Genomic DNA, 12,959 nt, shown 5'->3' with positions numbered 1-12,959 from the left:
CTTCCAGATAATTGGTCAGTCACTCAGTGCACTAAATTTACCAGATCTACTGCATGGCGAAAGGCAAGTAAGTGTATTGCGTCTGACCTGCCAGCCCATCACCCTTGAATCTTGGAGCATATCCACACAGAACAAGGTGGAAATATTGTATTGTGCATATTCACCTGTTGGGGGGGGAGAGGAATGGGGGTGTGTGTAAACAGTTCAAATAAATACACATACATATGCACACAACTAACATCAAAGAACTTCAGAAAACTGATCTTCCATTTTTGGTAGACCTGGTGACTATGGGACCTGGATAGCTCTGGCCTCTGAGAAACTGGTATTGTCAATTCTACCCCTCTCTTGTTTCTCATCTGCTGCTTATCTATGTATTCCCACCCACAATTCTTTCCCAGTAGGGTTGCCAGACCTCCAGGACTGACCTGCAGTATCCAGGTGGCAGGCCTGAATCTCCAGGTGGGCAAGACTCCCTTTAATAACAATAACACAAGGATTAAGAAGGTTGTGCACACAGCTTGCAAGCATCAGTCTGCCAGCAGCTGCCTACAAATTCTAGCATAGGCACTTGGTGGCAGGGTCTGCCCTCCATTCCTCTCTCCCAATTAACCTCCAACTCTGGGACCCACCCCATGACATCAGCAGGGGGGTCATCCCTATATCTCAAGTTTGCACCCTGAAATCTCATGGTCTACTCTAGGATGTTCCCAACCTGGCAGCCTTATTTCCCATGCTCCCTTCATGATCTCCAGCCCTTCATTCATTGCACTGTTGCTGCAATCAATCTTACTGGCTCCCTCCCCAACTTGAATAAAATATGGGGGAGGGGAGGTAAGCCCTGCCCACATAACTGATCACATGCACACCATTTGAATGGCAATGCCCATTAACTTTGGGTGTTCAGACCCCCTCAAATATTTTACTGGGGGCCTGAAGCCCCCTTGTCCCCTAGGATTTGGCACCTATGCTCCCCACCCCGCATTGCGTTCCCTGCTTTTTAAGAAAGAACACACCAGGGTAGCTCAATTGGTTAGAGCCTGGTACTGATAATGCTAAGGTTGCAGATTTGATCCCTGTAAGGCATATGAACCCAAGGTTGCTTTGCAAGGCTGGTGTAACCCACACTCCCTCAGCCACATCCACAGACTTGAACTAAATGGGTGTTCATGGACCTCAATCCCAACTCTGTCCCTTTAGTTGTTAAAAGGAACTGCTAAAAAAGTCCCATCGGGTGGACAAACTTAGCCTGGCAGGTTGCATAACAAAAGTGATGGCTAAATGCAGGTGTTGTTATTACAGAAATGAAATACCTGGAGATCCTCCTGGCAGTGGTGGAGCTTCATGCTCCGGCACCGGGGGTGGAGAGCAGACTGGAGTGTGGTGGGGGCGTGTCCCGGGGTGTGGCTGCCCACAGGGGTGTGGTGTGCGTCCTGGGGGCGTGCCGTGCTGCCTGCAGGGGTGTGGCACCCAGTGTTTGTGTGGGGGGGCCAGCCGCGATGGCACCCCACTAGGATTGTTTTGCCAGGGTCAGTACACTCCCCCCGCCCCACTCTTCCTCCAACAGTGCCTACTGGGAAGGACCACTCCCCAACCCCCTCCTGCCTGTGATCAAAAGTTTCTGTGGGGTGGGGGGGCAGTCTTGAAACTGGCAACCTGAAAGAAGAGCAGAGGCTTGGCTCGCTCTCTGTCTTATGGCACTGGGGACTCTAAAAACCTAATCGGAGAGTAGTGTGAAACTGAAGTGTACACCTTGGCATCAGAACTTTGAAGTCACACAACACAGAAGAGCTGGAGTGAGGCTGCAGTATTCAAATACCTTAAGCTGTCACGTTATAACTTCTTGGTTTTATCATGTATGTATTTTGACTGCTCACATAAAAGGGAGAAAACTGTTCTCATTAGGAGAAAAGGAGGGTAAGAGCTGAAGGTTCAGGTGAAAAGGATTTCTTTCTACTATTAAACAAACATTTAATTCAAATCCTCCTCAGAAATGGTTCCGTCAGATAGAGAGGGTAATTGGCTCATTGATCCAGTGTTATCCTAATTTGATTCTCTCTTAGAACTGCAAACTGAACAGGCAAGGGTTCAGATCTGTTGGACAAATGAATCTCCTTCAGCAAATTTAGCCATTGGAGAAGAAAATCACTCTTAGGAGAGGTTATCTACACACGGCTTATTGACAGGGAAATTATGAGGAAATTTCTTATTTAGGTGAAAGGCATTGAGCAAATGCTATCTTATATTAATGCTCAGTTTCATGTAATTAGTTCTGTAATTGAACTAGGAATAGTAACAGCAAATGAGAAAGCTGTTTTGAAAGGTCATTGGGAAGAATCGAGCTTAATGCTCTCATGCCTCAGTTGGACAACCATAGCACTGGATTTGGGTATCTGTGCTGGAATGTGTTCTAAGATCCGTATCCTCTGTTAGCCTCAGTTACCCTGCTGAGAAAGACTGAACCAAACCTCTTTTATGGAGAGAATCCATTGCCTCTGAGATCCAACACACTGTGGATGAAATTGCCTGTCTGGAAACATTAAGATAAAGGATGGAATTTCAGATGTTCCCAGTACATCTGGGTCAGAAGAGGCTGCTGAACACAGTTACTACTGTAGGCATTGTTGTACAACAGTCAGCAGGAACTGGCATGCTTTCCGAAGCCCTCAGAAGAATTTGATGTGGGAGTCTCTTGTAATAAGATGACATAATGAAACATTCCCTGTTCAGGCCAGCTTTGCCAAATTAGGAAATCTTATTTTGATGTTTGGATTTCTCCGGTTAGTGCAGGATGCAAATTGTGGTAAAAATTATGCTGAAAGTCGAACCATCCTTGCGGCCATTATTTTGGGGGTATATATTTCGCCTGGGCTTTGAATTTGGCAGTTTGTCCCCCACTGCATCTCCTGCTTCTCAGACCTGACCAAGGACTCAGGTACATTAGTAAAGAAAAGGCATTTTAAACGCGTTATAACACTGTGAAACCAGATGGCGCTGTGGAGTTCCATCTTTCACCAATGTGATTTCCCATTATGAGGTTTACAACATGGATTCCTGAAACGTTGTTTTTTTTAATGTGTCTAGATCCAGCCCAAGTAAGATTCCTCTTAAGAAATATCACCAACAGGTCCACTACACTTGGTAGCAAGGAAGACCTCTGAAAGAGTCTACCAGTTGCAATGAAACTTTCTCAATAAATCAGTGTCATTGTTTAACCAACCCAAATTGGGTCCATGGTTGATGATTAACAGTCCTTTATTTCTTACACTTCATAGTTTCAGTTATGTCACACTTTCTCTCAGCACAAGCCTACAAGCCATTTATGCATCAGGATATATGTAAACAGATAGTCAGCTGGAGAAAACACCCAGTCAACGACTGTCGAGGAGCAACCAGGATGGAGCTCATGCAATTTATTGCAGAGAAGGGTGGATTTTGCCTGGTGTAATATTTAGGTAGGTGGGTATTTGTGTATTTAAAAATGTAAAGGTAAAGGACCCCTGACCATTAGGTCCAGTCGTTAACGACTCTGGGGTTGCAGCACTCATCTCGCTCTATAGGCTGAGGGAGCCGGCGTTTGTCCACAGACAGTTTTTCCGCATCATGTGGCCAGCATGACTAAGCCGCTTCTGGTGAAACCAGAGCAGTGCACAGAAACGGCGTTTACCTTCCCACTGAAGCGGTACCTATTTATCTACTTGCACTTTGACATGCTTTCGAACTGCTAGGTTGGCAGGAGCAGGGACCAAGCAACTGGAGCTCACCCTGTTGCGGGAATTCGAACCGCCAAACTTCCGATCAGCAAGCCCAAGAGGCTCAGTGGTTTACACCACAGCGCCACCCGCGTCAGAAGTCTTCCTTGCTACAAAAAATAACATATGGAAATTGTTGTTTTAGGGGAGATTTGTGTTTTTATCTCCCCTAAAATAATAATTTCCATATGCTATTTTTGCCAATAAATGCTTCATATATACACATTTTATCCTAGTATATGCATTTTTGTACACGTTGCTTGGCTGGAAAACTGCACTGCAAAATTCAAGGAAGTGTGAATTTCAAAGCAGGGCTGTGTTTTGGTTCAGGTATTGCTTCGGAAAGTGGAAATTCAGCAACTTCTCCTTTAAATGCAAACTGGTCCATGACTGCTCCAAGGTCATCCAGTGAGCCTCAGGACTGAGTGGGGATTTAATTCCTGGTCTCTGGTCCTAATCCAACACTGTAACCACCACCCCAGTGTTCTTCAACCCCAGATTTCTAGGTGTTGTTTAACTGCAACTCCCGTGATCCCCAGCCAGCTTAGTCAATGGTCAGGGATGATGGGAGCTGTAGTCTCACAAAATCCAAGGTTAAAGAACACTGCATTGCATTGACTCTTTCCCCACTACAGTGCTGCTGTAGTGATGACAGGAGAAGCCGCGTCTGGCAGAATCAAAGGTGAAAAGTGCCTCTTTCCAGGACGGGTCCCATTGGAAGGAAGATCTGTGGGGCATTCTTCTAAGTGACAGCAAAAGTTCTGGAAGAGCAGAGTCCCAGCTGCCAAGAGAGTGGGGGAGACAAGGCTGAATTTAAGCAGACAGTGAACAAAGGAGTGAGAACTAATTATAGGATCATTGAGGCTGGGAGAAAAGAGTCCCTTAATTGGCTGTCTAGGAGTGACTGGAGAGGAGAGATGAAAAGAGCTAAGTGTTGAGGGCTGCTTTGCCTGGAGTAAATGAAGAGAAAGGGTTCGTGTGGCGGTGGGAGGATCACAAAACTGGAACGTCTTGAAGGGATAAGTGGTTTTGGAAAAAAGAATGGGACATCCTTCAGGATGTCCAGAAATACATGTTAAGAAAAAGACAGAGCAAAGGACAAAAAAAAAGGAGCAAAGGGAAACTTTGAGCCAAATGCCTACGGAACAAAAATGTTCAGTAGCCTGCAGGACCAAGATAACATGGAAGCAATCAGAGGCACAAATATCCCCATTCATGGCAGAATTATTTGGATCACAGCTACCTTTTGGGGTTCCTGGTTCTACAGACGCTGATGTTCTACAGATCCGTAAATTGTGATTGGTGCAATGACTGGCTTATTCCTAATAATAATAATAATAATAATAATAATAATAATAATAATAATAAATTTCAGCATTAGTACAATTTATTGCCGCCCATTTGTTGTTTCTGGCAAGACACTATATTCCATGGTGAGAGAAATTCAGCAAGGGGATTTCCTCCCCCCCCCCTGGTGTATTCAAGCAACCAATTAATGACCCCCCCGAAGAAAAAGCACACCATTCATGTGTGCTTATACAAAACAACAAAGGAGAAAAGGCACCACAAAGAGGAATAAAGGAAAGGAGGTGAAAAATACACAGATATTATTGGTCCAAAATGTTCTGAAGTACACTCCTTCTTCTGGTCACTTATGAAGCACACCACTGTCTTTGTGAGTGTGTTCTGCAACCGTCTCTTGACTCCCCCCTCCTTTTTCTGTCTTTCTTTTTTGCACTATGAGAACAGAGTCTGTCACCTTGTGGGATGCGGTAGAAATCAGACTGGATGCAGGAGTAAGGGGACGCCTTTTAGAGTGACACAAATGTTTCCTGACTCCTGAGCAGAGCAAAGGCGACAGGCAGATTGCAGCGGGAGTGTGTCTGGGCTGGTGTCAGTGTGTCCTGTTGACAAGGGACTGACCCTTTCCCACCTGGGGCATCTTGGACTGTTGCCCAGGAGTAGTGAAATCAGTTCTTTATGTACGCTGCTGTTGATGATAAAATGGTCCCCTCTTTCCCTTCTCATTTAGAACAGGCAAGATTGATCTGTTTGTCGATGGATGACACATTTGGAGTCTCAGGGCTGGAGGTCCCTACCCTGGGTGACAGAATACTGGGCTAGACCGGGAGGCATGTCACCAGGCAGTAAACACCATTGGTCTCTTTCAGCACGGCAGTTACTATGTTTATACATTTTAAAAAAACCACACACAACTGGGCCTAGGGATGCAGAACAAGAGTCGGGGTGATCCTGTACATGCAGAATAGGGTTATTTCTAAAAAGAGGAACATAGTACTCATGATCTAATAAAAACTTTTGCCACCATCACCCTAACAGACATTTTCCCCCACCCTCCTAGAAGCACCTTACTCCCTGGAGAAGGCAAAAAAGGAGACCAAGGGTGGGTGTACACTCGTGGTTTTTAGTGTTAAGGAACGGTTAAGGAATTGTTTTGATAACATAGATAGATACGTGATATCCTACTTTTTATGTTCATAATGTGTTATTATCTGGTCTTTTTATCACTTAATTTTTTATCGTTTTATGCTGCTATATTGGTGAAACACTGCTCATATGCAGCGGTGGAGCATATGCCTGTGCTGCCCGAGACGGGCGCATGGGACGTGCCCCCGAGGGGGGCGGGGCACGAAGGGTGCCCTCCCACACGCCACAGTTCAGGGTAGGAGAGGGGCAGGGAAGCTGCTGTTCACTCTCCCCCTGCTCTCCGCTACCAGGTCAGACATGACCCGGCAAATGGAGCTGCTGCGACCGGGTGCGCCTTGCCATGGCTGAGGACGGCTGCTCTCTACTGCCGGTTCAGAAGTGCTGCTGCCGCCGGGTGTGAGGTGTGCCGTGGCTGAGGAAGGTGGGCAGCAGTGCTGCCGTCCACTCACCTGCTCTTCTCCCCTGGTTCAGGGCGGAGCTGCGCCAGGCATAAGCGCCAAAGCCAAGGCACAGCACCTTCTGGAGCAGAGCCAGGCTCCGGTGAAGGAGTCCTCTGTGGGGGCGCCAGTTTGCGCCCAGCCACTTTTCATTGCATTTGTTGACTGAACTAAAAAGTTTAAATACGTATTATGTTGACTTGTTGAGGTTAATTAATTGTCAGACGAAGGCATTAAACTTGTTTTAAATAACATTATTATTTTTTTTAAAAAAAGTGTTGTAAGACCAATTTTTTAAATTTTATTTTAAAAACACATATTTTTGCCTTTTTGCCACCCCCACCCCCCCAGCGATGACACCTGGGGAGGTCTGCACCCACCACACACCCCTTCCTACGCCACTGCTCATATGTCCCTATGTTCCGTCAGTTGGATTTTGACTGCAATTAGCAAAAAAAAACCACAAACCATAAGCATAGAACAGACCTTGGCTTTCTGCCCATGATTTGTTTGGGAAGAAACAACCCACAAGCCCAGGTTTGCATATCACAACAAAACAGACTCTGGTCAGAAGCAAGGGAGGAGCAAAGCACTCATGCATACCAACCATAGTTTATTTTGAACTATGTGAACTGGTGTGTGTGAACTGAGCGATACTTTCGTTCTATTGGAAGCTATCCTGCCCAATCTAGCTAAACAGTTACATCTGTTCCCTGAGTAAGGATGTAGCTTAAAGTGGTACTGTAAGAAACATCAATTAGTATTTTATAAATTATAGAAATTAATTTGTCTGGAACAGAAGGGCCAGAAGCTGAGAGATTCTCAAAGTGTGTTTGATCCTTTTCAATTTGAGCACTTCACATCATTGTGTTTAAATAAGTATGTCTTTGACAATATTAACACCATTTAAGTTTCGGCCAGGGGAATTGGGCTTATAACATTATGCAGGGACTTAGGCTGAATCTAGACATATCAAAAAAGCGATTCAGTTAAACGTGTTGTAAACTTCATATAGGGAAATCCCGTTGGTGAAAGATGGGACTCCACAGCGCCATCTGGTGTCACAGCATATAAAGTGCTTTATCTTTACGAATGTAGCTGAGTCCTTATTATTTACACCAGGGCAAAAATGAGAAGATATGAGAAATGTATAATCACACTTCATGCATCTCAAAAGAAACAGCAGGTGCCAGGAAGCCCTGATGAGAACTGCATCTGCAACACTCAGAAGGAATCTCCTAACCATCTTTGCATCCCAGTTCTGATTAAAATCCTTCCACCTGAAGCAGGAATCTGCTGCGGAAAGGAACGTCTTGTTATTGGCTGCTTCACGGGGATAATCTATTTGGATTACATTTGTGTAGTTTAAAGGAGATCTAAAAGAATCACCCAAGCATCCTCCAGACAAGCTGCTTATTCAGCATTCATTCTGAATTTTTCTCAGTGAGGTTATATGACTATGAGCATTGCTCCTGGTTTGCTTGTGGGGTGTTTGCACATCTTTCAGTTAGCCGCTTTTCATTTTCCCATCAATCCTAACTACCAAAAGTGGATTTGTCACACTAGGGCAACAAAGTGCTTAAATAAAATTATTCTGAATTACCTAACTATGCCACTGGTGGGAGAAGCTGAGACCCTCATTTCTCGTGATGTCACATGTACTATCCAATAGGAGCTTGTAGCACTTATGAAATGATATTCCCACCAGCATTTACACTGTATTACACTCGTGCAGGAAACATGTGAAGTTCTTGCAACAAAAGCCCTACCTCGATGGGCAATGCTGCACCCTATGCAGTAAATGAATATCATTTGCATATGTTTATGGCACAAAATCCTACTGTGTGAAAAGGCAAAACCCACATTAAGTCGGAAATAGCAGTCAGTGTCCTTCATACTGGCAGCAAGGGGATGGCCTGCTCCTGCTGGCTCCAGTGTTTACTAGCAGCCATTGAATGGATGCTCTCGAATCCCAGAAGTTATTTTAAGCACCAATCAATGCCTTGGGCAAGGCCTTGCTTTCAGTAACAAGGCATGGAGTAGGAGGCTGCCAGGATTTGTGTGTGAACTTGGAAAGGAGAATGAGGGCATCACAATCGATTTTGCATTGTTCTTAGAAAAAGTACAAAAGAATAACAGCAACAGTGGAGTGGGAAGATGGGGGGGGGGGAACTGGTAGGAGAGAAAAATTCAGGCTGCAATGAAATTGCTGCAAATTCATTCTTTATGCTCAAAATCCACAGCTGTAAAAAAGAACGAATGAGGGAGAGGACACCTATGAACCAGGTATCAAGCAGACTAACCTGAGTATAAAAGGTAAAGGGACCCCTGACCATTAGGTCCAGTGGTGTCTGACTCTGGGGTTGCGGCGCTCATCTTGCGTTACTGGCCGAGGGAGCCGGCATACAGCTTCTGGGTCATGTGGCCAGCATGACAAAACCGCTTCTGGCGAACCAGAGCAGCGCACAGAAATGCCGTTTACCTTCCTGCCGGAGTGGTACCTATTTATCTACTTACACTTTGATGTGCTTTCGAACTGCTAGGTGGGCAGGAGAACCTGAGTATAGTGGCCACCTTTTATGATGTAGTGCAACCTGGGTTCGTGCATACATTAAAACAAACTGAGGCAACGGCCTCTAGCGGTGGAGGTGGGGGGCAGCAGAATGACACCCCCTGCAGTAGATCAGCTCACCTACCCAAGTGCCAATGTCACCCACCCAGCTCTTGCAGGGCTCTCCAGAGCATCTGCCCCATTTCTCACTCTGAAGAAATGGGTCCTTCTTCAAAGCAAGGCATTCTGGACAAGGTGGTCCAGAAGAGTGCCCATACCACTGCCACTCTTCTGCAACAGCTAGCAGCTCTCATTTAAAATTAGTTTCAAGTTAGTAGTGCAGAGAAGAGGGGACTGCCAGTGCCATCACTGCATCTGCAGCAGCAAAATACGGATGCTGTGGCAACCTGGCTTGGGAGCACATCATCTTGCACCAACTCTGGAAGCTGTGAGGCAAAGGACGACACATTGGAAGACAGGCTGGGGGTGATAAACTGTGGGTCCTTCTTCAGCAGGGATGGAGAAGCTGTGGCCCTATGAATGCTGCTATCCCTTAACCACTGGCTATGGGACATCTTGGTTGGGAGTTTGAATGCAGAAACATCTGGCCACAATTCCAACCCTCCCCTGGTTCTGCAGGATTATTTGGAATTTGCAGAGGTCAAGGAGACACCCATGCATAGCTGTTCATATCTACTGGCATGGCATGATCAGCTGAAGGGGAATCACTGATAACAAAGGCATAATCACAGACTTATAGAAAGAGAAGGGTTCTTGGAGGCCAGGTAGTCCAGCTGAAGTTCCATTATTACAAATTCTTGCTACCCTGAAACAACAGCAGTTTGTTTCAGGAAAGCATCATCTACAGCCTTTCTTAGTGGTGGTGATTGAAAGTAGACTCCAGACACTACAGTTTTTATGTCTGTCACTATCTATGTACTTCCCCCAGATGTTCTTCATGGGGCTACACCATCCATTCTCTTGAATTTCTGTGCAAGTGTGCACATCTTTGACACAGAATGCCACTCCCCTTCGTTTCCTCTTGCATCATTCTTTTTGAACAACTTACATCCTTCACTTCTTACATGCCAATCACAGGAAAAATATTTACTTCCCATGTTAGAAGTTCAAGCTCACCTTGCTGATTTCTTATGCTCTGCACATTAGTGAATAGGCATCAAAAGCCTTGGATCTGATGCCTTTCCAACTGTTTTATTGTGAAGTCTGCTAGGTTGTTGTTGCTGTTGTTGTTGTTGTTGTTGTTGTTGTTGTTGTTGTTGTTGTTGTTGTTGTTTGTACCCTGCCCATCTGACTGGGTTGCCCCAGCCACACTGGGTGACTTCCAACAGATATAAAAAGTGCTTCTGACTGTACAACATAGCCATCATGGCTAGCAGCCATTGCTCACAGTCCATGGAAGACTTCCCCAGTAAGGCTAATTGTCACACTATTGGGGGGGTGGGATTTTCACCAGGATGGCAGCTGGGATGGGAAGAGTTAAACCTCTCCTTGGCACAATATTGTCCTGATGAAAATCAGAGATTCTGCACCTACTGTGTTAAATTAGAAAGACTTGTGACATGATTAACATAATGTGTAGTTTGACCCTTATATATATTAATGAGCAGAAGCTTTCCTTCCTTCCTTCCTTCCTTCCTTCCTTCCTTCCTTCCTTCCTTCCTTCCTTCCTTCCTTCCTTCCTTGAGTCCACCCTCATGCCCTTCCACATGCTTATGGGCTGGGTCTGTGGCTTATATTCACACAGGCTCCGTGCGCAGGCCCCTCCTGCCAGAGGCGATGTCGTAAATGGTCTCCAGCGGCTTGGAAAGAAGCCCCACGTCCTCTGGGAGGATTTCTTAGGGAGCCAGGCGGCAGCTCTGCCTTGGCTCCTTCAGCCTCTCCTCCTTAATTCTCTCCGGCCTGCCTACCCAAGTTCTTGTCCAAACAAGGAGCAGACTCAAGATCCAAAATGGCAAGTAGAAAAAAGCCCCCCTCAAGAAACCCTGGCTTTCCGCCTGCACCTAACTGGCTATGACAGCTCACTTAGAAGAGACATCTGGTTGCTTAGTAACAGCAGCGGGGTCACAGCAGCCAATGAGAAAGTCGGAGCCACTCTATCCCTTTTTCTTAGGTGCCCCATCCATAAAGTATTGGCTTTATAGGGGGCAAGACAAAGTGCGTCTTCTGAGCAATCTTTTGTGCCAGACCATATAATATTGTCTCGGCAACTTCGGGGACTATGGTCAGGGTCGGCCCAATACATTTTGGCACCTGAGGTGAACCACAAAATGGTGCACACAGACACTCCAGCCAGGGAAGAAGGGGTGAATGAAAGTGTACATCAAGAGCAAGGGTGGAATAAAGATCTACATTGGGGACAAGGGTGGGAGGAGACCAGCAGCTCCTCCTATTCACCAAGAGGCCGCTGTAGAGGCAGCATTGGTGGGACTGCTGAGTAGACAGCAGATCCGGCCTCCAAAGAGCATGCCACGGTCACACTGCTACTATGGCAGCAGAGGTGGCAGTGAGTGGTGCACATTCCCTGGAGGCCAGATCTTCTGCCCCTGTGGTTCCTGCCACCTGAGGCGGTCGTCTTGCCTCGCCTCATGGTTGGGCTGGCTGGCCACTGCGAGAAGAGGATGCTGGTCTAGATGAGCCATTGGCAGCCTCTTCTTATGACATTAGTCTAGATCAGGGATGGGGAAACTGTAGCCCTCATTTGATTACAATTTTCCAGGCTTGCTGAGCCTTTGGTCTAATCTACCAGGACTCTTCTTACCTTCTTAAAATAAGTAGCTTCCATTGGAATGAGAAATGAGATAGGTTGGCAGTAGGCACAGGAACATCTTGGAAGGTGTATCAGCACAAACAAGCTACCATAAGTCAACAGGAATCAATTGTTTCTGTCACTTCATTCTCTTTGCTCCATGTTCCATCTCTGTTGTTGTTAAAAAGGATCCATGTGCCCTTTTGATTTTTGCTGTGGCTATGGATATGTCCAAGTCTAGTTCTGTGCCCCTGCTGTGCAGCCGTCTTCCCCCCCCCCCCAAAAAAGCTTCTGGCTTTCTTTCCATGCCCAGCCATGGTAACATTATAGTGTTATGAGTTTGTGGGTGCCAGGCACAATCCTAGCAAGTGTTAAAACAGGGGTGGTGTTATGTACTGAGCTGAATCCTAGAACAATAGGATTCAGAATGCAGCAGGCTCCTGGAGGAAGTGAATCCTCAGCCTAATTGGCCTATAGGAGTAGCCGAGAATTAGCCAATCACATGGGGCCCATTGTGTAAATAATGTATATATAGCAGACATTTTGGGGAAAGATTCATTCCTTGCTACTATGAGCTGAATAAAGAGCATGAAATTCACACTTTACTCCGTGTATATTTCAGGTAGGCAACCTAAGGCTTGTGGGCCAGATGTGGCCCAATCACCTTCTCAATACGGCCCATGGACGGTCCGAGAATCAGCATGTTTTTACATGACTAGAATGTGTGCTTTTATTTAAAATGCATCTCTGGGTTATTTGTGGGGCATAGGAATTCGTTCATTTCCCTGCCGCAAAAAAAAAAAAGTCCGGCCCACCACATGGTCTGAGGGACGGTGGACCAGCCCACGGCTGAAAACGGTTGCTCCTGAGGAGGTAACTGCCTGGGTGATGGGCAATTAAGGGGGAAAAGGAAAGGGGGTTCTGTGCCACAGGAAAAATGGATCGGGCCCCTTCTCCAGCTCTCAGATAGTCCTAGAAAGACAAAGCCTGAGTTTGAGGGCAGA

This window comes from Lacerta agilis, chromosome 10, assembly GCF_009819535.1.
Source record: "Lacerta agilis isolate rLacAgi1 chromosome 10, rLacAgi1.pri, whole genome shotgun sequence".
NCBI classification, from domain to species: Eukaryota; Metazoa; Chordata; class Lepidosauria; order Squamata; family Lacertidae; genus Lacerta; species Lacerta agilis.
The sequence above is the reverse complement of the archived record's forward strand: the minus strand, read 5'-3'. Positions refer to the sequence as shown.